A 24730-nucleotide genomic window follows, 5' to 3' on the forward strand; every position below is an offset into this window, starting at 1 on the left:
ACCTAATTCCTCACTGAATTTTTGGATACTTTAACCTTGCCCAGCTGACAAATAGAAATTAACCATCAAGTGGCCTAGCTTGTTCCACACAGTATTAAATCTGTTAGGGGTTGTACTTCCACAGAGTCACTTTACACAGTGGTGTTTTAGGAAAAGCCACAAGAGGACATTTGGCTTATATTTATGCATCCAGACTAGACCTCCCACAAGAAAGAATGTATGATAGTCAAAGAAGACTCGATAAAAGCAGGAAATAAAGTAAGAATTATTTAAGAAAAACAATCAGAACCTGAGAATCTCTAGGGGCATGAATATTAATAGAAATGCAAACCATTTTTATTTCTGTTTAGGCATCCAAGAAAGATTGACCCAACAATACTGGAAGATTAGGGAATACCCAGGGAGGTGACAGCAAGTTACATAGATGTGAACTTCATGAAAGAGATGATGTTCCTCCCATCTGTTAAATTTGATTCTTTCATACTAATTATCTTATTTTTGCATGTGAATTAATTCTTAAATTTAAATAGTGTTCTCATTTCATCTTTTTTTACTGTGGTAAAACACTGACCAAAAACAACTTAGAAGAGGAAAAGATTTATTTCAGCTTACAGATCATGCAGTCCATCATTGAAGGAAGTCAGGAGAGGAAATTAAGTAAGAATTTGAAGCAGAAACTGTGGAGGAATGAATGCTGCTTGCTGGCATGAATTCAGGCTCATACTTAGCTAGCTTTCATATAGAGTCCAGTACTATCTACCCAGGGATATGTGCTACCCACTGTGGACTTGGTGTTCCAGTATCACTTAACAATCAAGATAATCCCCATAGACATGTCAACATGCCAATCTGAATTTTGAAATTCACTCAATTTAAACTCCCTTCTCAGATAACCCTTGGCTATGTTGAACTGACTAAGAACAACACAAAAACAAATGTCACCAAATTGAAAAATGATAAAAAAAATTCAACATTTCGATGAATCCATCAGACTTCAAAGCTATAATCAAGTCATGATTGATAAGGGAGGAAAGAGAAGAGGAGAAAGAAGTACAGCTAATTCTTACGATGTGCTTACTCTCTTGCCAACACAGCTTAATCATTGCCTTCCTCTCATGTTCTCTTAAGGGCAGCACATTAAATCAGGAATCTTGGCTTTACCTAAGGAAACTTGAAAGATGTAAGTATAATGCCAGCTACAAGCCAACTCCCCCAGTGCGAATAAACATCTCAGGATGACCCTTCAGCTTCCATGCTTTTGGTAACAGGCAATCCACAAACTATAAAGCCACTGGCATTGGGAAGGGTTCTTACCACTGTTGCTAATGTCAATGAGGTGTCTTACAGAAACCTAAGAGAATTGTGCAGTTGGATTCCCACGTCTGGAACCTCTGTACATCCAGGTCCAGTTACAAATTCATGATGTACATTGTTTTCTACTCTTCAAAGCTGCGTAACCTATTTGCTAATGTCACTCACCCATGGCTCTGCCAGACAAACTGTTGTCTCAAACTTCTATTAAATCGGGACCTATGATGCAAAGGACTCGGTGTAGCTCCCAGCCTATAGTTGGTAAGTGAGTTCCAATTAACAATACAAACTGTTCCTCACTTAAAATGAAAATTGTCTCCCTAGCAGGAAAAATTTCAAGTCTAAAATAGGAAAAGTATTCATTGGAGCCGACAGAAGTGATTTTAGACTCAGTCCCACCTCAGGCAGCTGTATAGGCCCACCCACAAACCAGAGGCTATCCATATAAGACAGGGTTTTGTTGTTGTTTTTTTTAACAAAAGCAGATGAATAGCCCATAACCATCAGTTCCCACTATATTAGCAGTATAATGCAAAAATCAAAATGTAAGCGTCACCAAGTGTTATCAAATCTATTAAGTCCAAAATAGTTCATTGATGACCAATTTCAAAGTGCTTAAATGGTGCAACTGTATCTTAGCTTATGTGAAAATCAATGCAAAAACATGAATCACCCAAGAGTGTGCTTGAGCCTTCCAAAGACAGTTTGTAATTAGCAAACCATTGATTCAAATAGACAAGACCCTGAAAGATACAGAGACGTGGCAGGTGAAAACCTACAGTCTCAGTTCGTTACAAGTAATCATTACTGTTCTGCCTCCTCCCCATACCACATATGAGACTTTTATCTAGATTATAATCTTGGAATTTTACACTGTTTGGGAGTTATAATTCAAGTCTGCCATCACAGAGCGATACAGAGTGATATAAAAAAGGAATGTATGGAGAGTGGAAAGGGAAGGGGGAAATGATGCAATTATATTATAATCTCAAGAATAAAATAAGTGACTTTTTAAAGGGAATGCATTACAGGACTTATGTATGCTTCGTTTTAAGATCGGTACTATTATCATTAATTTCCAAGCATCTCTTTTTCTACCACCTTATATTCTAGTCAATATTAAATAAAGTCCAAGTGAATATTGTAATTCACAGGATTACAGAATCTTTGAACTGAAAGGAAGCTGAGGGCTCTTTCAGTCAGGCTTCTATGTCAGCAGGGGTAGAGAAACAATGTGTCTGAAGCTGCAGAGAGGTAGATAGATGGCTAGAACTGTGGTCTTGTTTCCATGCAATGTTATTCTCACTTACAGACTAATAGCACAAAGGGTTGACCTGGTGGTCTAAATCTTTTACCTTAAAGTGATTGATCTAACAGTTAATTACACCATTTTCCAAAAAGAGATCTGACCTTCTCTAAGAAGGTTCTAGTTAGGCCTGGATGCATGCCATAAACTGACATGTATTTGTAGTTTAAAGGCTAATAAATAATTCCTGTCTCCCTTCCTCCATATTCAAAATATTTATCAGCTTCTGTCTAAAGCAGAACCTCCCATTGTTCACCATGCTCAGTTGTTTTTCCTTCTATTTGAAGATGAAAAAGGGTATCATTCAGAGGGTATACTGATGATGGCAAGAAGTGACATATGTCACATTTAAGCCAGCTTCCCTGTCTTTTGAATAAGGAAAGATGAAAGAGATTGATATGGTCAGATCTGCCTGGTCTACTGGTTATTGTAAGAAACAAACCTGACCAGTGTTGTAAGGAGGGTGATTCGTAGAGTTTAGACAGAGCCTTTGTCCCTACATCATGACTTAAGAATGTGGCTAAGCCTCTTAGCCATATTTCTGAGAAAAGAATGTACTCACATGCATTTCCAACTTGAAAGAACAGAGACATACTGGTTGATGCTTATTTGAGGGAGATACAAAGCTTATTTTCTCCATAGATATAACTTAAAATCACATTCAAAATTATTTGTTAACCTAATGGCTTTATGACATATTTTGGGAAAGTTGATTTGGCTACAGACAATTTTTTTTACCTAAATTGTAAATATAGGTAAACATAGCTGCTAATATGTAATTTGCGCTATAAATACAATGTTTCTTTTATAAACAGTTTACATAACATGAAGAATGAAGCTAACTGGAGAAGACGAACAGAGTGGGGAGCTCGCAGTTTCACAAGAATCACTACTAGGCTGATTCATGTTGTATCAGTCAAATGTTCTCAGCATCCTGGTCACAGAAGAAATCAAAGCACACCTTCATGATCAGTGTGCATGAACATGCATGCGTGTGTGCATACACACACACACACACACACATACACACACACACACACACACGCTTGCTGACCCTTTTCTCTCTTGCTTCCATCCACACTCTTTTCCCTACTCCTTCTAATGGCATCTTTTGCTATGCTAGACAAACTTTTTTCATTAAACAACAACAATAGGTCCCTAATTAATGGATCTTTAACTTGGTATCTAACATTCATTGGTTATTTATGAAGCTCAAAGCCAATCAGAGCTCTAAGGCCACCAGTGGGAAATTTAGGCAGCCCAAGATATCAGAGATAAAGAAGATTCATCCCAGAAACCTAACTGCAGCCTATGAAGGATGGACCATTAATTAGTCTGTGGTCAAGGACCACATCAGCATCCCCTGAGGGAGAGGGAGATGATAGGAACTCAAAGGTTCAAGCCCTACTCCTAGCATGTTCTTTCAAAATTTTCACCAATATGTGTTTTATCAATCTTTCCAACTACTGTTTAAGAGTAAGTTTTGAATCAGCCCACAAGTCTTCCTTATCTCTATTTCCATATTCTCTGGAACTCAGAGAGTAGCATTTGCCAGCCTGGCAGCTCTTGACTGTACACTATTCTGCTATTCCGAAACCTCTGTCTGATTAGACCTTTTTGATGGCAGTAGATGCAGCTCCATGTACTGAGGAAGTGCCAGGCAATTGCCTTTTCTTAGATAACTTCAAGATTAACAGGCTCACTATGCTCAGATTAACAACACTTCCAACCCTGCTCCCAGCCAGAATGGGAACACACTGTTCTTTGTGCAGGCCAAGGGGCTTGCTTCCCAGCCATCAGTTTGGGTAAGGGAGACCATGATCAGCATAAGTCACTGCCTGTTCCCAGATTGTCACCATTACCCGACCAGTGAAACATTCTGTCCTGCTGCAATGCTCTGCTGGTTGGCCTGGCTCAGACCCTGACTGGGCAACTACATAGGGAATTCTGTTCAAAAAAGAGCAAGCCCATTCAGAAAGCTTTTGCCTCCTGACCCCAGGAACAAATGTCAGTGTAGCAAACTATCTCTTACAGAGAACTGGTGTGCAATGTGCAAGAACCTCATTGCAAAGCCCTTCATAGCCAGATGAACTCTAAAATGTTTAATATGTTCCCCAGTGGAGGTTACTGTGTGGACAACTGGCCTTAGGGAAGGGGGAGCCTGGAAAAAGATGTTTCTCTTTCCTACTCTTGAATTTCACCTTGAAACTGTTGGAAACAGATTAGAGGTCCCATCAGTGTGTATGTATTATAAGAAACCTTCCATGAACAAAAATGAGATAAATATAATGAAGTAACATCTGCCCTCAGTAGCATACGCTCCACAGTGGCAATGAAGCCTGCTTCAAAATTCATCAAAGGCATAGTGGAGAGCACAAGCAATCACCCACCGATTCTCTCTCAGAAAGTGAAATCAGAAAGAAAGAAGACGAAAGAAAACAAAAACTATTCACACAACATGATAGTGTTTTTAAAAACAATGTTTTTAAACATTAAAACTTTAAGGCCTCTGGCCATAAAATAGAATCCAAATGCTCATATGTCCAAACACAACCCTCCTAAAATTCCTGATTTTGCTAAATGCTTCAAATCTATCTGATCTCATCAGATGAGATTCAAAATAGATGTAAGAGTAACAATAGAAAAAATGTTTTGGTACAGAACTAACAATAGAAAAAGCCTGGTTTCTTCCCCAGCCTCAAAAACAAAAAAATTCCATGCTGCCCATTATAACACCTGCTGCTCAAAATGAAGGGCTGAGCCAAGCAAGGCTTGGCCTTCCATCCAAATATCCATCTACCCGCAGAGAATTCAAGCTGTCCAGCCACACACCAGCTGCTTGCCTAGTAGCTGCAGAAAGTCAACCCAGCATCCCTGGTCCTTCCTCATGCTTACGCTCCTGTTCTCCCACCTCTGACTTTCTCTAGAGTAGAAATTGCTAACACTGTCTCAGCACCCACTGTAAACCCATAAATCAGTACGGGGTTTTGAGACTCTTCGAGCAAAGACTGGAGACTTCTTGCTTTTCCTTTAGCCCCTCTCTTCTACTTTTAACATGACACCACAAGGAATGTGTATAGGCTAGAAAGGGAAAGCAGCAGCCTGGGGGGCGGCGCCCAGGGGCCTCCTCTCCCCCAACCCTCCCCCCCCCAGGGCTTAGGGGGAATGAGCCTTCTTTAAAGGAAGATGATGGAACAGTGAGCTGAGATCCAACTTCACACCCTACTTCAAGCCCATTTTTCTAACTCATGATAGAGATTCTGAACCTATTAGAAAGCTCATTTTCTTTCTCAAGGTCTAGATTCACAAAATAGTTGTCTGTCCTGTCTGGACTTGACTTACGATTTATTTTATCTTATAGATTGGATAGATAAACCTTAAAGTGCAAATGTTCTTTGGTTTTCTTGCTCACTGCTAAATGAACAGTCATTCTTGCTTCTTTAAATTTAGAGGCCTTCCATTCAGGCAGGACCCATACGAGTCTAGCAAAACTACAAGCACAAAGTACCCTAACTCTTGATCTTCATTGTATAATGAATGACACCATAATGTGAATAATCTCTCCTAGTTTATCATGTTTGTAAACAATGGTGCCCTCTGACAGATCTTACAACATCCTATAGGATATCACTGTGTCCTCATCCAGGACCACTCAATCTATAAGGTTGGAAATAGAGACCTAACTGTGGTTGTCACATTACATAGCCCATGGAAAGGAATAGCTTAAAATTAAACTCTTCAAAGACAGTCTTCTTGCAATGTATATAGAGATTTTGTGTATACTGGCAGAGGCTCTTTTAGCAGCCCTAAATCAAAATGGTAACCTTCTGGCTTTCAGATCTTATACCTCTGAGAAGCCTTCCTTGACTACCTTATTGAATCCAGCCTGCCTCTAAACTAAAACTACAAACTTCTGTTATATTTTATCTCAGTCCATCATTTAATACTTAGCAATACCAAAACAGTGATTAAACTCACCACAGAGCTTATTCTTAACTTTAGTTATTACTTCTCCCCACATTTAAACACTTCTCTGTAACTTCCTAGTCTGTTCTTACTTTGACTCCTAGGATGAAGCAGAGGTATCATTAAAACCTTGGTTTATATAGTCCAGTAGTACCTAAATGACCAGGCAAGTTACATGGCCAATCTGAAAGTCAAGGCAGAAAAAAATATAAGTTTGTGAACTGGTGCTTATGATTCAAACACTGTACTAGAAAATGTCAATGATCTACAAGGTTACTGATATTGAGAAAAATTCTAAAATTTCTTCTGGACTCACTGAAAGGTAGATAGCAAATGCAGATGTTTGTCTCTCCCTCAAATTTCTTATGTTGAGACCTAGTTTCCCGGTAATGGTATCAGGGATCAAGCTTTTTAGAAATGATTAGGTTGTGAGTCACTATCTTCATGGATAGTATATTCTTATAAATGTCTAATGGCATATTTTGTCTCTCCCCTTATGTGAGAAAGACATGTCTTGAAGCATCAGTGCAGTCCTTACCAGACACAGACTCTGCAAGTGCCTTAACTTGGGAATCACCAGTTTCATACATTGTGAGCAGTTGTACACTACGTATAAATAACTCAGTCTAAAGCATTTTGTTATAAATCTCAAACTGACTGAAACAGTAAGCCATTCCTCCCATGATCTAGAATATATTTAATAAAAATAATGAGAACTACAAAGAATGTGTTGAAAACAGATTGGAAAATCAAGAAGTATCTATCATTCCAGAGCTCAAGAAATGCCACTCATCACTGGTCCATAACTTTGATATAGATTTGCATCTGCTATCCCTGTGTAAGATCTAGAGTGCTGAAGAGGATAGGCAGTTAAAAGAACAGACCAATGGAGGAAAAAAGAAGGAACATTATGTGTATGAAAATCATGGCTGATGGGGGCTTTTTATTTCACTTTATTTTATTTTTGCTGGCTAACTGGAATTGGCTTCAAAAATCCAGTATTTTTCTTTATTATTTGGGCTCATCGACAGATTTATCCAATGGAAGATTCTTTTTTATATAATTTATTTTTTCTCAAATCATAATTCATTCACACAGGGGTTATAAACACAGAAAGGCAGGATGTGGGGAAGGGAATGACAATGGAGTGTGGGTGTTCAGGGGGAATATAGATATCTTCAGAACCGGGTAACGGCTGGGTGAAGGTTCAGGGGACAAGTCACTATGACTCTGCCTATGACTCGCTTGTCCTTATCTAAGTTGGTATTGTCTGCAAAGGCTACTTATTTACAAGGTCTATGACTACTCAGGCTTGTAGCTTATAGCCATCTGTTTCAATGTTTTTCCACTGAGACCCAAGACTTGGTGTTAGTATACATGTATGACAGGCCTATTGCTAATTTTAGGCCTATGGCTGATTTTCCAATGGAAGATTCTTAAAGCTTGTTGGTAATTTGTGTAAAAGCCAAAGAAAATGACTGACACAGAAGTGTTGGCTGATACCCTGCTCCAAGTGCACTATGGGTATGTCTACATGCCATCTACAGTGTGCCCCCAGTATTCTCTTACACCTTCAGCAACTATCCAGTTGATTGGTTTAGAGGCTGCCTAGTAGATCTGTATAATGGAGAATGCTGGGCTTCTTGCCCGGGTGATGAGATACGTTTCCCACAAAGTCAGGCCAATTCTGTTTAGTAAAAGTCAACCTCCTTCTCTCCTCTCTATTCACTTATTGCTTAGCTCATTACCTAGTCCCCCAGGCCCCAGTTTTATCCTTCTCTAACCCATTTTGCTAATGAACAAAGTGATTTTTCCTGAAGATCTATTCTAATCAAGATACCTGAGTATTTAACTCCTATTGTCATCTAAATGTGAAGATTGGATTCTGTATTTGATCTTGATGACCTTCTTGCAGTGGATAACTAGTGGGAAACCTAACACATGACATTTGGTCATCCTATCCGAGTTTCACATCTGAGGATAGTGATAATAATAATGACAAACAATTAAGACAAAGTTATTATAGATTATGAATCTCCTTATAAATCAAACTGTCATATACAATTTAATAGGGGCTAAGTTAATGATAGCTTAATTATTAAAATTATTAAAATTGGTGTCATGGTTGTTTTTGACTGTCAACTTGACAACTTGTAGAATTATCTGAAAAGAAAGTCTGGATAAAGGATTATGTCTATTAGGTTGACCTGTAAGCGATTTCTTTAATTGGGTTGAAGTAGGAAGATGCGGACTGAACCTGAATGGCACCATTTCATAGGGTGAGCCCTAAGAGGATGGAAAAGGGAGAACTAGCATGCCTGCATCCTCTGTCTTGACTAAACCTTGACTAGATGTTTCAAGTTCCTGTCACCTCGACTATGTACTATAAAGTAGAAACCTGTCAAAAGTAACCCCTCTCTCCCTAAGTTGCTTTTGGTCCAGTCATTTTATCAATGCAGTTGAAATGAAACTATTATAGCTTAAAAGAATGACTAGCATTTTTCATGTGTAGCAAACACTTGAAAGAGAAGAAAAAGAAGGCTTATAAAGTTGGACAGATGGGAAGGAGTGGGACTACTCACTTAGAGACAGTCTATCTGACACTGAGTTTCATTATTTTTTTTTTGCCATTTATATTTTTTTTTAATTGGATGATTTATTTACATTTCCTATGTTGTCCCCTTACCCCATCCCCCACCACCCCCTCGGAACCCCCAATCCCCTCGCCCCTCCTCCTTCTTCTCTGTGGATGTAACCTCTATCTACACCCCCCCACTCCCACCTCCCCACCCTCAAAATTCCCACCCCCTGGGGCATCCAGCCTTCATGAGGTCAAGGTTCTCTTCTTCCACCTATGCCCAGCAGGGCCCTCCACTTTTACATATTCAGCTGAAGCCCTGGATCCCCCCCAAGTGCTCCCAGGCTGGTGGTTTAGACCCTGGGAGCTGTGGTTGGTTGGTATTGTTGCTCTCCTCATGGTGCCACAAACCCTTTCAGCTCCTTCAGTCTTCACTCTAACTCCTCTATTGAGAACCCCATGATCAGTTCAATGGCTAGTTGTGAGCATCTGCCTCTGAATATGTCTGACTCTTGAAGGCCTCTGAGGAGATATCCATATCAGGCTCTTATCAGCATGCACGGAGACAAAGTGAGGGACAGAAACTGAAGGAGGGGCCGTCTCAAGACCACTGAGTTTCATTATGTGGCTTGAATCTTGTTATCATTTATTCCATGTTTACTCTTGTATTGAACCATGGATGGTGTATGGTAGGGGGAAGCCTTGTACTTCCCTTTGGGATTTGGAGTGGGAGGAGGCTAACAGAAGTACTAGTGAGACAGGCCTCAATACTGAAGTGAATTTTATTTGCTCTGCCAATGGCTCTGAAATGTCACCCAAAACTCAACTATTTCAAAACTATCTTTGACAGTGATTGCTATGGCTACTTTGCTCTGCATGTACAGCAAGAAATGGGAAATTTTCATTTAGGCATCCAAGGTGAAGGTCTCCATATGCCCTGATGGCTCAGAAAAAGAACATAGATCTCAAGCTAGACCAGAGCAAATCAAGCCTAGAATATTTGTGTGATCTCTAGTCAATTACTGTGGTGGAGAAGGTGGGATGTATTGTCACATTTCCATATGGGCTCACCATTAAGGTCTATCTCATTGCCAGACAGAAAGGAAAACAAGAGAGTTTTCATGGAGCCTAGAAACACTACTATTTGTCAAAGAAGTAAATGGGTGCATTCTGATTAAGAATGCTATCTGGAAGAGAAGAAAGCATCCTGGGGAAAGAGTTCATCCTCAAGAAAACATCCAAAGTGCACAAAACACTCAGCCCAAGGACTGTGCCCAGGAGAGGATGAAGTATGAGACTGCCACCTTTAAAGAACATAACCTTTAGAGCACATTTAAAAGATGATCTAACAACTATACAAAAAATAAAAACAGGCCAAATGCCTTTTAAAGTAACCCCCCCAAAAGAAAAAATTATAATGCAGACCCAGAACTTCCAATTCCAAAGTACACAGCCTAATCATTAAATCAATTTTAACCATAATTGGAAAAACAAAACTTCATATCAGCCAGAAAACTTGTAATAGGCCTCAAAGTAAATTTATTGAAGCCTTGTGCATATACAAGGTGTAGCCATATGTAATATGCATGTATGTCATTATTAACACTCTAATAACCATTTTCTAATCAGTTGCACCCATGAAAACACAAACCCATGAGGTCTTTTTAATCTCTGTGCCACAAAGCTCCTTTTTTTTTTTCATTTGAATCCTTAACTTTTGCAGCAGATGAACTTCTTGTATTTATTTTTAGGCACTGTGCTCTGGGCTGCCTGCATCATGTCAATGTTTACTGTGCTAACTTTGCATCTAAAGGTTATTCAACACACTAAGATATGAAAAAGCACTCGCACTTTTACCTCAAAGAAATTGTGCTTGGATTCTGCTGTATGTTCTGATAGTGTTAAATGTCAAAAAAAAAAAAATCTGGAAATATAAAGTACTGGGAGGTGTGCTACAACTCTGCCCTAGATTGTCTGTGCTGTTGAAGGATATGAAGACGTCACTGCTTTTGAGCTCAGAGCTGGCATTCTGGTATCAGTCTGTCAAATTTCTGGGAGGAATACAGATTGGGAGATAGGATGATAAGTCAGTGATTATTCTCTCTGCCTGCAATGCGTGTTTCCAGAGCCATAAGTAACAGGATCCTAATAGGTGCCTGAAGGACTTAGAAGGCACATGAGCAGCGGAAAGGTTCTTAGCTAAGAGCGCTTTGATTCCTTGACGTTTAATTCTCATGTCAACCTCAAATACGTCAATATTATCTCAACTCTGTGAACAAGGAAATCAGGTCTTGGACAAGTCAAATTATTGGGCACAGAGCTCTTACCTTACTCTCTAATTAAATAAAGCCCATGGTTACTTCTGAATGGAGTTTCAATTCTCACTCAAAAGCCAGCAATGTCTCCAAGTGTCACCTTGGTGGAAAAACATCACCTATTTGCTTCTGATTCTGTCCAGTGTCTTAAAGTGTAGGCAGGATCCTGTTGTGACTGCTGCTTCAATCATGAGTGAAATTACTCATGAGTATAGAGAGAAACCAAGACACTCCCTAATTTTAAAGCAGTGGAGTAAGCCAGAAAACAGTGCAGGTCAGTCAAGGAATGTTTCCAGGTAGAGCCAGGCAGCTCCATCAAAGCTTTGCACATGCACACACACATGCTCACACACACAAAGAGAGGTGGAAGGGAGTGGCACACACCGCCACTGTGTACTATATCAACTCAGGAGAAGGAGCAAGTTTTAAAATCATCCTGAAAAATTCTCCTTTGTTTAGAAATGAAATTAATCTACCTTTTGTTTCTACTCAAAGAGCAGGAGATGCTGTATTTCAGTGTCTCCAGACACAAAAGAATAAAGCGCTATTTATTTTTAATGATAGCAATAAGTGTTATTAGTATATCATAATTAAAATAGTTATATTAAAATTACCTCATATTTTAAACACATGATATGATCGTTATCATTAACAAACAAGCACATCATATGTCTGGATAGCCAACTTCCAACACTAATAACCTGACACTGCACTGCACAGGTACGTAAATCCCGAAGATAAAAGGCATCATGTCAGTGGTGTTCTACAGTCTATGGTCACGGTTAAATCCAGCCAGTGTCTGTTCTTCATAATGACAATGGAGTGGGCTTACGGACCTTTACTTGCGTGTCATCTACAGGTGGCTTCAGGCTCCGAAGGTGTCAGTTGTCACAAGTAGATGCCCTGAAAAACTAACACTCATTTCTTGATTCTTTACGGAGAAAACTGTCAACTTCTGACCTATGTTGTGTGACAATGTTTTATACTTTGTTCTCTATATTAACACCTGTGTCTCACAGGAATTCAATTAGAATTTCATAGTACATTACTGGCAATAACCATCCCACGTCCACCACTCTATAACCGTTTATGTACTCCACTTGAAGGAATATTCTCTCTTCCTCTACTTGTATTCACTGGCAGGAGGACTTAGCTGACCCTCTCAATACGTCTACCATACTTTACAAATGGTAGTCTTTTTGTTTGCATCAATCAAAACCTCCTGGTGGGAAATTTCAAGTGATGGAACTGGAGAAATTTCTCAGCAACTAAGATCTATGCTCCTAGAAGTCACATGACACTACATAACCATCTTTAATTTCAGTTCTAGGGCATTTGATGCCTTCTTCTGGCATTCATGGTCCCTTGCATGCTCGTAGTATATATAAACCCTTACAGGTTCACAAATATGCATATTAAAAAATAACTTTTAAAATGAATACCAAGTGAATACTTGGCTGGATGTAAACTCTCTGATACTCATCAGAAAATTAGTTCTACCCACCAAAGTAATAAATACACCCTCACTCACTACTCAAGTCATTGAAAATAAATGTGCAGAGTATGACATGACACCAGAAGGTGCTCACTAATATGACCAACCAGTACCATGGCGTTCCAACAGCACTGTGCTACCTAGTGACATCATCAAATAATTTTGATTCTCCTTTCATGAAGACTCCAATTATAAGCCAATTCCCTTTAGATTAAGTACACTTTGATCACAATTCCCTTATACCAAAAAATAATAATAATAATGGGCTGTGAGCATAGTTTCAATGCTAATAGGAGGCAGTTAGACAGCCCAGAGAAGTTCATTCCGACTATGTTTTCATTGCCATGATAAACAGCCCATAACGCCCTTCAATTATAGCCTTAATGTATATCTTAAAAATTAAGCTCTATGACAATTTACCCCAACTAAATTGTAATTTCATTTCTAGGATGTTGCTCCTTTAATAAATAAAAATTCTACATGTCATTCCATTGTTCTCAAGTTAGGCTCTAACAGTTGGATGAATAGCAGGAGACAGGGCTGCCGATGAAATCAATGCTATCACTGTCAATAAGTAGTGAGCCTTGCTCAGCCACCAAGCTTGAACTGAGCCTCTTCCCTATCCCCTGAATGCACTACAAATAAAACAATATTGATGACTGAAACATAAATAAAATCATGGGTTCCAGCCTGCTATGAGCAACGAAACAAGAGGACACATTCGAGAAGTCCCCAAGTCATATGAGAAAGCTTGTGTTTAAATGTCTTACTGGTGCACACATACATTCACAAAACATACCTGCAACACATGTGCAGCTTTCTGCATTTCATCATTGTAACAAGCCAATGACCATCATGCTGATCAAGTAACTGAGCATCTTCAGCATCCAAGAACTCATCATCACCACTACTGAAGGATGCTTACAGCTACAGTCCCATTAGTACTGACTCACTCTGCTGCTTGCATTTCAACTAAATAGAGTCGAACACTTTTGTGGCTATCCACTATCCACTAAGAATTCTGTTTTCTAGATTTAGTTATACTGTTCCTTCACACCCATCCCGTGTGTGTGTGTGTGTGTGTGTGTGTGTGTGTGTGAATGTGTGTTTCATTTTATAACCTGTCTCAGTAATTTTACACATTAACTCAAAGAAGGAGCAAGTACTCTCATGGGTTTGGTACAAGACTGGAGAGGGACTATTTGTTTGATCATGGAAGGTGGAGGAGGTCATATCTGGAAGGGAAGGCCTCATATCTTCTGGAAGACCTGCAGACACTTAACAGTTCCTGAGAGAGAGGGAGTCATGTTCCTTAATATGTTGCTAATATTTAGATAAATAATGTCTCCTAATCTTCATTTATCCAAGCAATAAAACCTAAACAAATGTAGTAGGCAACAAATAAAAGACATGGAAGTAGAAGGGACATTTGTTTGTGACAAAGGAGTTTGTTAGAAGGGAAAAGAGGACAAGAGAAGATAATTAGGGAATTATGATCAATGTAAATTATCTGTATTCATGTAATTGCTAAAAAATAATAATAACAAAATTAGAATGCCATACTAGTTTTTGGCAATTTGACACAAGCTAGAGTCAGCTGGGAAGAGGGAAACTCAATTGAGAAAACGCCTATATGAAATTAGCCTATAGTCAAGTCTGTAGGCATGTTCTTGACTGTACACCTCAGCACATGGGTGGAATAAGGAAGCAAGCTGAGCAAATCATGCACAGGAAGCCATTCCCCTGTGGTCTCTGCTTAAGTTCTGCATCTGAGTTCCTGCTGTGAGCTCCTGTCTTAGCTTCCTGTACTGATAGATGTCACCTATCAGCCAAATTAGCCCTTTCCTCCCCAAGCTACTTTTGGTAAGAATGTTTTATCCCAGCAACAGAGGCCCAACACAGAGAGATGGGTAAAATGTCCTAAAGTTGTCTCTTCTGATGACCATTTTTAACAACTTTAGTTAACTGTAGTTAGACAGAAGAGCACAGTAGAATGCCACGCTTATGATTTTAAAGTATCTGATTGCAATAATTAGTTTTGAAAGACTCTATTCGGTGTGTGAAACGTTTGTGACAGATTTTGAGGTTAATATAAAGGGGGAAAGAGGAAATGCAATTCAGAATTGTTACATGAATAAACAGTTGGACCAACTCTGACTTTTCATGTGGCAGAGTAAACAGACTTTCAGTGGTGTGTGTGATTGACACATCCAGGCAAGATACACTTCAGGACATTATGTTTAATGTAGACTGTTATGAAAGCTCACATATTGTATGATTTCATTCCTGTAACATTCTCAACATGACACTCTCACAGAGGTGAAGAAGAAATTAATGGATGTCAAGAGACAGGGATGGATGAGGAGCAGGAAGTTGTGGGCTGGGGTAGGTACTGGTTCAATAGATGTATCTGCAGGTTATCCGAAGTTCAAATGGAGCTCAGTGAGCCATACTCTAATCCGTGTGTAGCTTTGTGTAAACCTCTCTGAACACAAGTCTGGGATGCCCAAATGCCAACAGCTTTCCAGGTCATCCAGCCCTTGATGCTCACTTTTGAATTGCAACATTTTCAATGGCTTCAATCTTTTCTTGTTTACTAATATCATATATTGGAAATTAAAACCAGGTTTTCTCCTGGGAACCACCCTTCCTGCTATTACTTACCTGACCCCTGTAAGCCACCAAGTTGGGTGTCAAGTAGACATCTCCTCGGTCTTGTCATGTTGCCCATCTCTGTTCCCCTAGACAACAGATTACACAAGGCATTCTTCGTTCTCCTACGCATCTATGGCTATTCTTGTCTAAGTCTTTAAAACATTTCTTTCCTTACGTGGTCTTTTTCTACAAAGCTCCTTCTGTCATTCCTAGTGATTTCAATGTCCATGCAGATAAGAATTTCAAAATTCTCAGTTTTCATTTCTCCAAACTCTCCACACTATTTCTAACATTCTTTCCTACCCTTGGCCTTTCGCTCCCTCAAAAGCTCAGCACTGGCATCCATACCCCATCATTCTAGCTTCTGAACTGCCTTTGGCTCCTCACATCTTCAGGCCACCGCTGTCTTCCTGAAAGTTCTGGGACCACTCTTTATAGTCTCGTCTTCGCACATGCCCTGTCAGCTCTGCCCCTTGGGTCTACTCACTTAAAAAATGCAACTCTGGCTACAGCCAACCCTTCTTGTATCCTCACCTGCACCAGCAGTGAAACTAAATGAGGCTGGAAATAAACACAGGACTGCTGACTGACCTCACTTTAAAGTCCAGCTCAGTCTCCACAGGAGAGCCCTTCATGTGGCCAGACAATCACCCCACAGCTCCCCAGTCCACTCAATGTCCCGCTTTCTGAGGTGACTACTTGTAACTTTCCCTCTCCCTTGAAATATTTAAATTCCATCATTGTCTCAAACATTTTGCTGAATAGAGACAATCAGATGAGAGACTCTGGAAGCGCCACACACATACACCCTCTCTCTTTCCCCCTTCATCTGTATTAGGTCAAGTGGCTTTATCTTTCTTTTTACGGAGTGAAAGTTATTTCTTTCCTACACTTAGAATTTTAAGGTTTCTAGATGTCTCTTCTGTCTGCTCTAACAATATCCCTTACTTCTGAATCTTCCTCATCAATGTACAAATATCTAAAGAGAATGACCTTTAAGTCAATTCTCTTAAGCCATGCTATCCATTATTTTACCATCTTTCTTTCAGAGCCTAACATTGTGCATTCTCTCCTTTCTAAATATCACTTCTTCTCATGTGTTCTTTGAATTTGCCATAGTCAGGGGTTCTTCTAGTACCTGATACAAAGTCCTTATCAAAGGTACAAATGATTTCCATGCCCCAAAACCAATGCCCACACCTCCTCCCTTGTCTACCTGAACAACTGGCCTTTGTACATCTGTCCTGGCTATGCAGTCAGCACTGACTGACCTCAAACTTGAGACTTTTTTGCTACCGCCTTCCAGTGATGGGAACTTAGGTATTCGTCACTCTACCCAGCTCTCTCTCCCTTCTTCAAAGATATAATTCCTTTGCCTTCTCCCTGCTTTTCCTTTTCTCACTAATCATATGCTTTGTGGCTCCTCTGATGGATTTTCCTTACACTTCAATTTCTCTGTCTCCAACCTCGGAAAGCCCTCAGTGCAATGTCTCTCAGTGAGGTTCTGGCACTCTCTTGCTCCCTAAGGTTTCTTCTGGAGAGTCTGACAACAATATCTAGGCCATTCAGACCAAGTTACCTATAACTATGCACAGGACTTTGCAGCATTTTGCTTGTCTGGAAATAACTATCTCAATATCAAGGAGGAAAACAGAGCTTTGGGCAAATCATCTCCCACTTACAAAAGCCTACCACTTTTCTGCAGTGGGGAACAGTCAGCTCAGAACTCACAACTGCTCAGTGCAGAGAGTAAGCATCTATGAAGTCCTCAGTATAAACTGGATATTTATATCACACTCCTCCAGCAAGGCTCAGGGACCATTTTCAAAGAGAGATAAGAAAGATCATAAGATGCGGAGGTTGGTGAAAACTAGATCAAAACAATATCTTCTGGACATGATAAGACCATTATGCTCATGACCTCACAGTGGCTGTGGTCACCTAAGTAAGATCTGCATAAAATCAAGCTAGGCAGCATCTCAGCATAGGGTTGGGGTAGCAGATATGAGTCCCCAGCCTCTGCTGTGGAGCTATTGACAGATGATGGATACTGGGAGTCCAGAGTCAGTTTTCTTCAAGGCTATAGATGCTGGTCTGTCAATCACATTCCAGTGGATGTCCTCATATCTGTGTGTATATGGGCAGCACAAACTGGACTCAGAGGCTTATAACAAATAGTAACAACAAAAACCAGAATGAAGTTAGGGAAGGGGGAGTAGTCAGGGGTGGATCTGAATAAAACACATTGTGTGCATGCCTAAAACTTTCAAAGAATTAATCAAAATACTATATTTAAATTTTAAAAATCTGCCTTTTCCAGCTATCTCTACCCATGTGTTTGCTAAGGTGACACATCCTGTACATGGACTTGGTTCTTCTCCTTCTTTCTACCATGTATGTGATCAGTGAGCAAATGTACACAATGCTTTCAAATATATACAATCACACTTTTGTGCCTTTACTGTTACTAACCTAGCCCAGTTTTCTCTCACTTTGGTCATCTCCCAGCTGACCTAAATCTCTGTGTTTGTCTCATGTGTTATCTTCCCAGTCCAGCAACCAGAATGGCAGAGAATGAGTCTAAGCTGTCCACCTTCTTCTCCAAAGCCTCTGATAGAAGGGTTTCCTACATAGACTGAGCAGCATTTGATACATAGCACATTTAGGTTATGGAGATTCTCCTCTGTCTGACTCTGGCTGTTTCTCTCATTCTCTGTCTCTCTGTCTCTCTCTCTCTCTCTCTCTCTCTCTCTCTCTCTCTCTCTCTAATTTTTCCTACCCTCTGCTCTACGGTCTTCACAGCTGATAATGGTACCACTTTTGTTTCTAATTTTAACTGTCACCATTTGGTGAGAACCTTTTCTGCTTTGTAAGCCATTTATTATGCAATGTCTTCTTTGTAAACTCAAATACTCACAAGGAAAAGCTTTTTCAAATTCTTTTGATATATAATTACCAAGTATAGTTAATAAGATAATACAAACAAATTGTAGATAATTTTTTCTTCTTCCAAATATCTTGTGGAATCACCTTACTTGGTTTTATACTTTTCTTCCTTCATGTCTCCCGATGACTGGTTGACTAGAGGAAACAATATCCTTTGCGGTAACCCTGCAGATTATTTTCACACACGGGCTTTTAAAAACAATTTTAATCTAATCAAAATGTAGTGATAGCCTGGAATTAAAATATGCAAGGAGAGGATTTCCTAATGGTTTATTTCAGTGGGATGTGAAGTTAGAATTGTTAAGAAATGCAGAATGCTAATTAAGCAGAGTTAGAAAGCTGGGGATGAGAGGAAATAACCTGATGCGAACTCAACATCAACTTTCCTCATTAAAAGTTCACAGAAGCCAATGACCAGATGCCATAAGGCTGTAAGGTCATGACCATGAAGACACCTAAAGGGTTGTTCCCTTTAGTCACTCCATCAACCAGCAGGGGGAGACACAGCATGCTTCTTGTTACTCCAGAAACAACTCCCTGAGCATGGGGACTTCATCAGACTTCTTTGTCCCTAACAGGTAAAACAAGTTGGTCCAGGCTGGCTAAGCACTGCCCTCTAAATGCTTTTGATTTCCTGGTTAAAGTTGAGTTTGTGTTCTTCAAGTGACTCCTTCAAAGGAGGAACTTGAGTATGTTTGATGTTTTACCTATACTATATTATAGCATATATGTGTGTTCATACATATTTATGTATCATACACATAAATAAACATAGTCTATGGTTGTAAAACATTTGTGACTATGAATGGAATTCAACCAATTAAGTTTGATTTTTTTTCTATCTAAAAATCTTCACATGTGATTAATTGTGCTTAAGAGTCAACTCTGAGAGAGATAACAAACAGAATTCTTTATAGACATGAGAACAAAGTGTATTGAGTATTTTAAATGTTTATGGTAATAAGGCAGCTGGAGGATATAGGCTTTGTGTTTGATCCCTCAAGAACCAGATAACTTTGATTTCATTTACTTAGCCATTCAATTTCATGCCTGCCCAAGATCTCTACCACATGCCACCTCTTAAACTAAGTAATAGAGACAAAGGAATATCAAGGTATCTTGTATGTTGGCAAATGAGTATTTAACAAGTAGTCATTAGACAGTCTACTCTACAAAGCACGACAAATATGAATGAGGTGATAATGTCCCTCAGATGGAGGAATAATTAACTTTGAAGTAAGATTACAAAGGGAGATAATGCCCAATTGTGGCTTTAAGGACTAACCCAAAAGACTAAGAGTTAAAATTGTGGAACAGAGCATGAAAAGGCGTACAGGGAATGATAGAACTAAGTGAGTCTCCTTTGTTTGAATTTCAAAGAGGAATCACATATAAGAGAGGCAAAAGTGAGTGGATTGGGCAGAGTAGAGACTAGCAGCCCAAGAATGGAACAGACTCAGAATAAGTCAAGAAAACTTGGCTCTAGTCAAGCAAGTGTTGTTGTTCAAAGTCAAGATAGTTTTTCAGATTCCTCACTGGACACCTCGGCTGAGAGATGCATCCTAAAGAAAACTGAAGGACCATGGGAACAAATCCAAATCCTGAGCACCACAATGGGCATAATATTTGGCCTCTTCCTTCAGGAAGGTTACCTCCAACATACTCACAGAAGAGTATGAGCTGGAAATTTCTAGATGGCACGGGTTCTCAAAAAGTAAATAGTGCACTTAAGAAAAATTTCAACTTCAAATTTATTTTCCTACTCAACAATAATATTTCCTTCTTCCGGCTTTAATTTTAAATATTAAATATTGCACCCTGGAAAGCCCTCCAAAAGAGTTTCTTGACAAGCAATCTCTGAGACTTTCACATAGTTACAAAGGCAAAATAACTCCAAGTAAATCTCTAGTTTCCTTTCCTCATTTGATTTTCTCAGGTAATGATTTTATTTAATATTACAAACATTTCAGTAATTCTTTGGGAATTTCATACGATATATTTTGATCATATCCATGTCCTACTTTTCCACCAACTCACTCTAAATTCACCCATACCTCACTATCTCATCCCCAACTCTCTCTCTCTCTCTCTCTCTCTCTCTCTCTCTCTCTGTGTGTGTGTGTGTGTGTGTGTGTGTGTGTGTGTGTGTGAGAGAGAGAGAGAGAGAGAGAGAGAGAGAGAGAGAGAAAGATAGATAGATAGAGAGAGAGAGTTTAAATAACTCATCAAGTCCAATTTATGTCACTCATATACTCCTGGTTATGGAGTTGACCTACTAGGGGCTTTCATCTTTAAAGAAAACTGACTCTCCCTCCCCAAGACACAATCAATTGTCCATAGCTCTTCAGTTATGAATAGGCACTGATGAACCCTTTTCTCCATACTGGAAGGTTAATAGGATTGATGTTACATAGGTCTTGTGCAGACAACCATAGTTGCTGTGACTTCATGACTACAGTGGTCTTTTCACATCAAGAATACACTGTTTGGCTTTGGTAGTCTCTGAACTCTGCTCCCACAATCTTTTCTTCTCCTCTCCTGTGATGATTCTTAAGCCTTGTGGGGAGGGAGTTGATATACATGTCCCATTTCTGGCTGAGTGCTCCACAGACATTTTTGTCTGTACTTTGACTGGTTGTGAGTTTCTGCACCAAATACTGTCCATGACACACAGAGACTTCTCTGATGAAGTAGCATATAATCTATGGATATAGACATATGAATTCATAAGATAATTTGAGACTATGTTCACTCTATAGAATAATAGTAATTGGTTTTTCTCTGCAGCCTGCAATGGCCCTAACCATGAGTTCTTGGTTTTTACTATAAAGAAGGTGTTTCCTCTTACAGAACAGGCCTTAAATCCTATTGAAAGTGGTTGGTACTGCCATAACATTTATGCCATTATTGCACTCATGGACATATCTTGCCACACTGATCACTATTTTACAGCTCATAGAGTTCACAGCTGGACAAGACTGTTGACTTCTTTTTTCTCCCTAGTAGCCTGAATATCACCTTCTAGTACTCCCTACTAGCCAGTAGGGAGGAAACTTGCCAGTCAGTACCCACGTGATTTATCCATGTCCTATGAGCAATGCATGTTGTGTTTTCAATCGCTTAATCTTTTAATTTTATAAGACATTGGATTGGAATAACAGTTTTAGAGAGCTAAATTCCTAGTGGTGTTATATAAAATGAATGTGGGCTGTTGCTTTTTAATAAGTAATTTGCAAAAAATGAAGATTGGATCTGCCAAAAATCCCCACCCAAATCTCATTTACAGCACTTTCCAAAAGGAAAATAAAAGCCCTAAATGTTTGCACAAAACTTAATTATGAGTTTGTAAGTATTTTAGGCAGCCGAAGATGCACAGCCTTGACAGGGGAAAATCGGAATGAGGAGCAGACACACTATTTCCAGGAAGTGAAGCAAGGACAGGAACTTCAAGGACCAAAGTCAGGAGAAAAGGATGCATAAGGATGCATATGGTGCGCCTTGCAGTCTTGAGTTTGCCAACAAATAAAAGAGAGGAAGGGGGAATTTAGTGTGAAGAAAAGGAAAAAAGAGAACAAAGGTCAAGAAATAGAAAAAGGGGGGAGGGTTCCTTTGGACAGAAGCTGGGGACAATCTTAAGGTGGTGGGGAAATGGAGGCCATGAGTTTGGATGACCAAAAGGAGACCAAAGAGACTGGAGTCCTGGGCGCCCTCACACCCAGATAAAGTAAGGATGCAGCCACTCTGTTCCTTGTATTTGAGTGGTTGTGGTATTTTTCTCTTTTCCACCTAATTTTCAACACTAGTAGCAGGACCAAGATAATTGTTTCTCTCTATGCCTTGAAGTACTTCTAACCCCAGCTCTCATTGTAATTCCTACCTGATTTGAAGAGATATAACAGTTGCCAATTGAATCAGCTTTGTAATGCCCACTGTCCTGAAGTCCAGGTCCAGACACTCAAGGGAAACACTACTAGCTCACATAGATAGAAGTTATAGGCTTCCCTGGCTCAGAGCAAAGACCACTGAGTTAGCTCTTTTATTCTTACCTTCACTAGCTCACCATAGCTCTTTCTCTATGTGGCAGACATGACAGGAAGCAGCCCATATTTTCAGACAGACTAGAACTACTATTGAAATGCAATATTGTTCACCTTCAGCTACATGGCCATCAGGGAAGCATTACATGATAAGAAGACAGAGTCCCAGCTATTCCTCTTCATTTAATAAATACTTGCAGCATTTTGACATTGTGATACCACATTGTCATCTGCAAAGTTTATGGCCAAAAATAACACAATCAAGTTACAAAAGTAATTCACTGAGTGTTCTAATGTGGTAAGCTGGAACACACCAGGCAGGGTATGGATTGGATCTACCTGCAAGGACCTTTGTTTGGTTCCTCCATACTTTCTCCCTCCTTCTGAAAGCTATTGTCTCATTTCCAATTTGTTCTATTTCCCCTCCACAATGGGTGGAGTCCACCATCCTGATAAACTGTGACCAGCCACTGATGGAAGGAAGGGAACCAGCCAAATCTGTCCAGTTAGGTACACATCTGTTAATCTTCTTGCCCTTTTAAGTGAATCCCGATACAACCGATCCAGAGTTACAGTCAGATGGAATGAATCATTCTTCAAATCTGCCTCACACTCCTTCCCTATAGTCCTCAGACTAGAAAAGTAGAGTTGAGAAGGATAAAACAAGAGGAATGTGGTAAGGATGACCATTACATTTAAAATCTTTAGGTGAGATTCTATAAGTTGAAGATTGGGAAACATATCTCTATAAAGTGCTAGATGATAAACAAGTTCATCTTTATAGGACATACGTCTTTTTTGCAACCTTTCTGGTTGTAGATCACCAACCAGTCACAGGTGATGAGTGAATAGATGAATGAATGTCACTATTTCTTTTTAAAAAATCAACAAAAATAAAAAATACACACATATGCATATATACACACATATATTAATATTACAAGCCCGCTTTTCCACCAAGTTTGTAATTTACTGACATTGACTCAAATGCAAGATATTGGTACAATAAATTATTCAACATGAGATGTAACTAACATGTACTTGGGAGCTCTGTACCCCAGCATCTACAGAAAGACTTTCTATGGCTCATGTACAAAGCATGATTCTAGATAAAGGGAAACCAGGCCACAAGCGAGTTCTCACTGAGAACAAGATTTGTAAGTCACATCAGCAGACATAAGTACTTTCCCTTACCAGATAATGATAACTACAACGTTAACTCTAGCTCCAAATTCAGCCTCCCTAACTTCCGTCAACACATGAAGTTACATTGAGGTCATATGTCACTTATCTGAACACTTTAAAGAAAGAGCTGTGCCTTTTCATGTAAATTTTATGAGCACGTGCCTCTTCAACTTCCTGGAGATGGTGTGTGGATATCTGTCCATCCCTTTGCAATAGGAGTGATAACAATAACACAATAAAGCAATCCCTCCTATTTCCTCTTGAAATCTTATTTAGAAACCACCTCTTGAATACACACTCACCAATTTTAACCTTAGTTAGCATGATCATTTTGATCTTTTCTTTTGTCAAGATGCCAAAAGTGTTTAGAACATTCTCCCAAGATCCCAGTGGCCAAATTTCCATTTAACATCAAGCCTGTTGGAACCCAGAGACAAAGCACGAAACCCTTTCAGCCAGTCAACTTCTATTGTTCTGTTTTACACTGCTTAAAAAAAAGAATGAATGGCAAAACAGATTGTTTTTGAAACTGATAACACAATTTGTTCTTCTGCTTCATATGTTAGATTTCTGCCTGCAGCAAATATTTACAGCAGAGTTTTAACCCTCTGAAAATCAGCTCTGTTACGTCAGGGCTGTGACTGTCTTTCAAACAGTCCTCTTGAGAATGTGGCTTTAAAAATATAGTGACTTCCCACAATGTCTTGTGTGCATGACCAATGTTTAGTTACAAGAAAACATGCAGATAGAAAATACAGTTTTAAAAAACCTCATTGTCAATTATTTAGAGCTCGCATAAACCATTAGATGGTCAAAAATATCTTTAATTGATTCCATCTCTACCTATGCTACTTATTATTTATTACTATAACAAACTTCTCCATGGGAACAGCTAATTGTATGTCCCTGGTGGCCACTTTCACTTGAATAAGCCCT

Source organism: Grammomys surdaster, unplaced genomic scaffold, assembly GCF_004785775.1.
Source record: "Grammomys surdaster isolate TR1022 unplaced genomic scaffold, NIH_TR_1.0 169, whole genome shotgun sequence".
NCBI lineage: Eukaryota > Metazoa > Chordata > Mammalia > Rodentia > Muridae > Grammomys > Grammomys surdaster.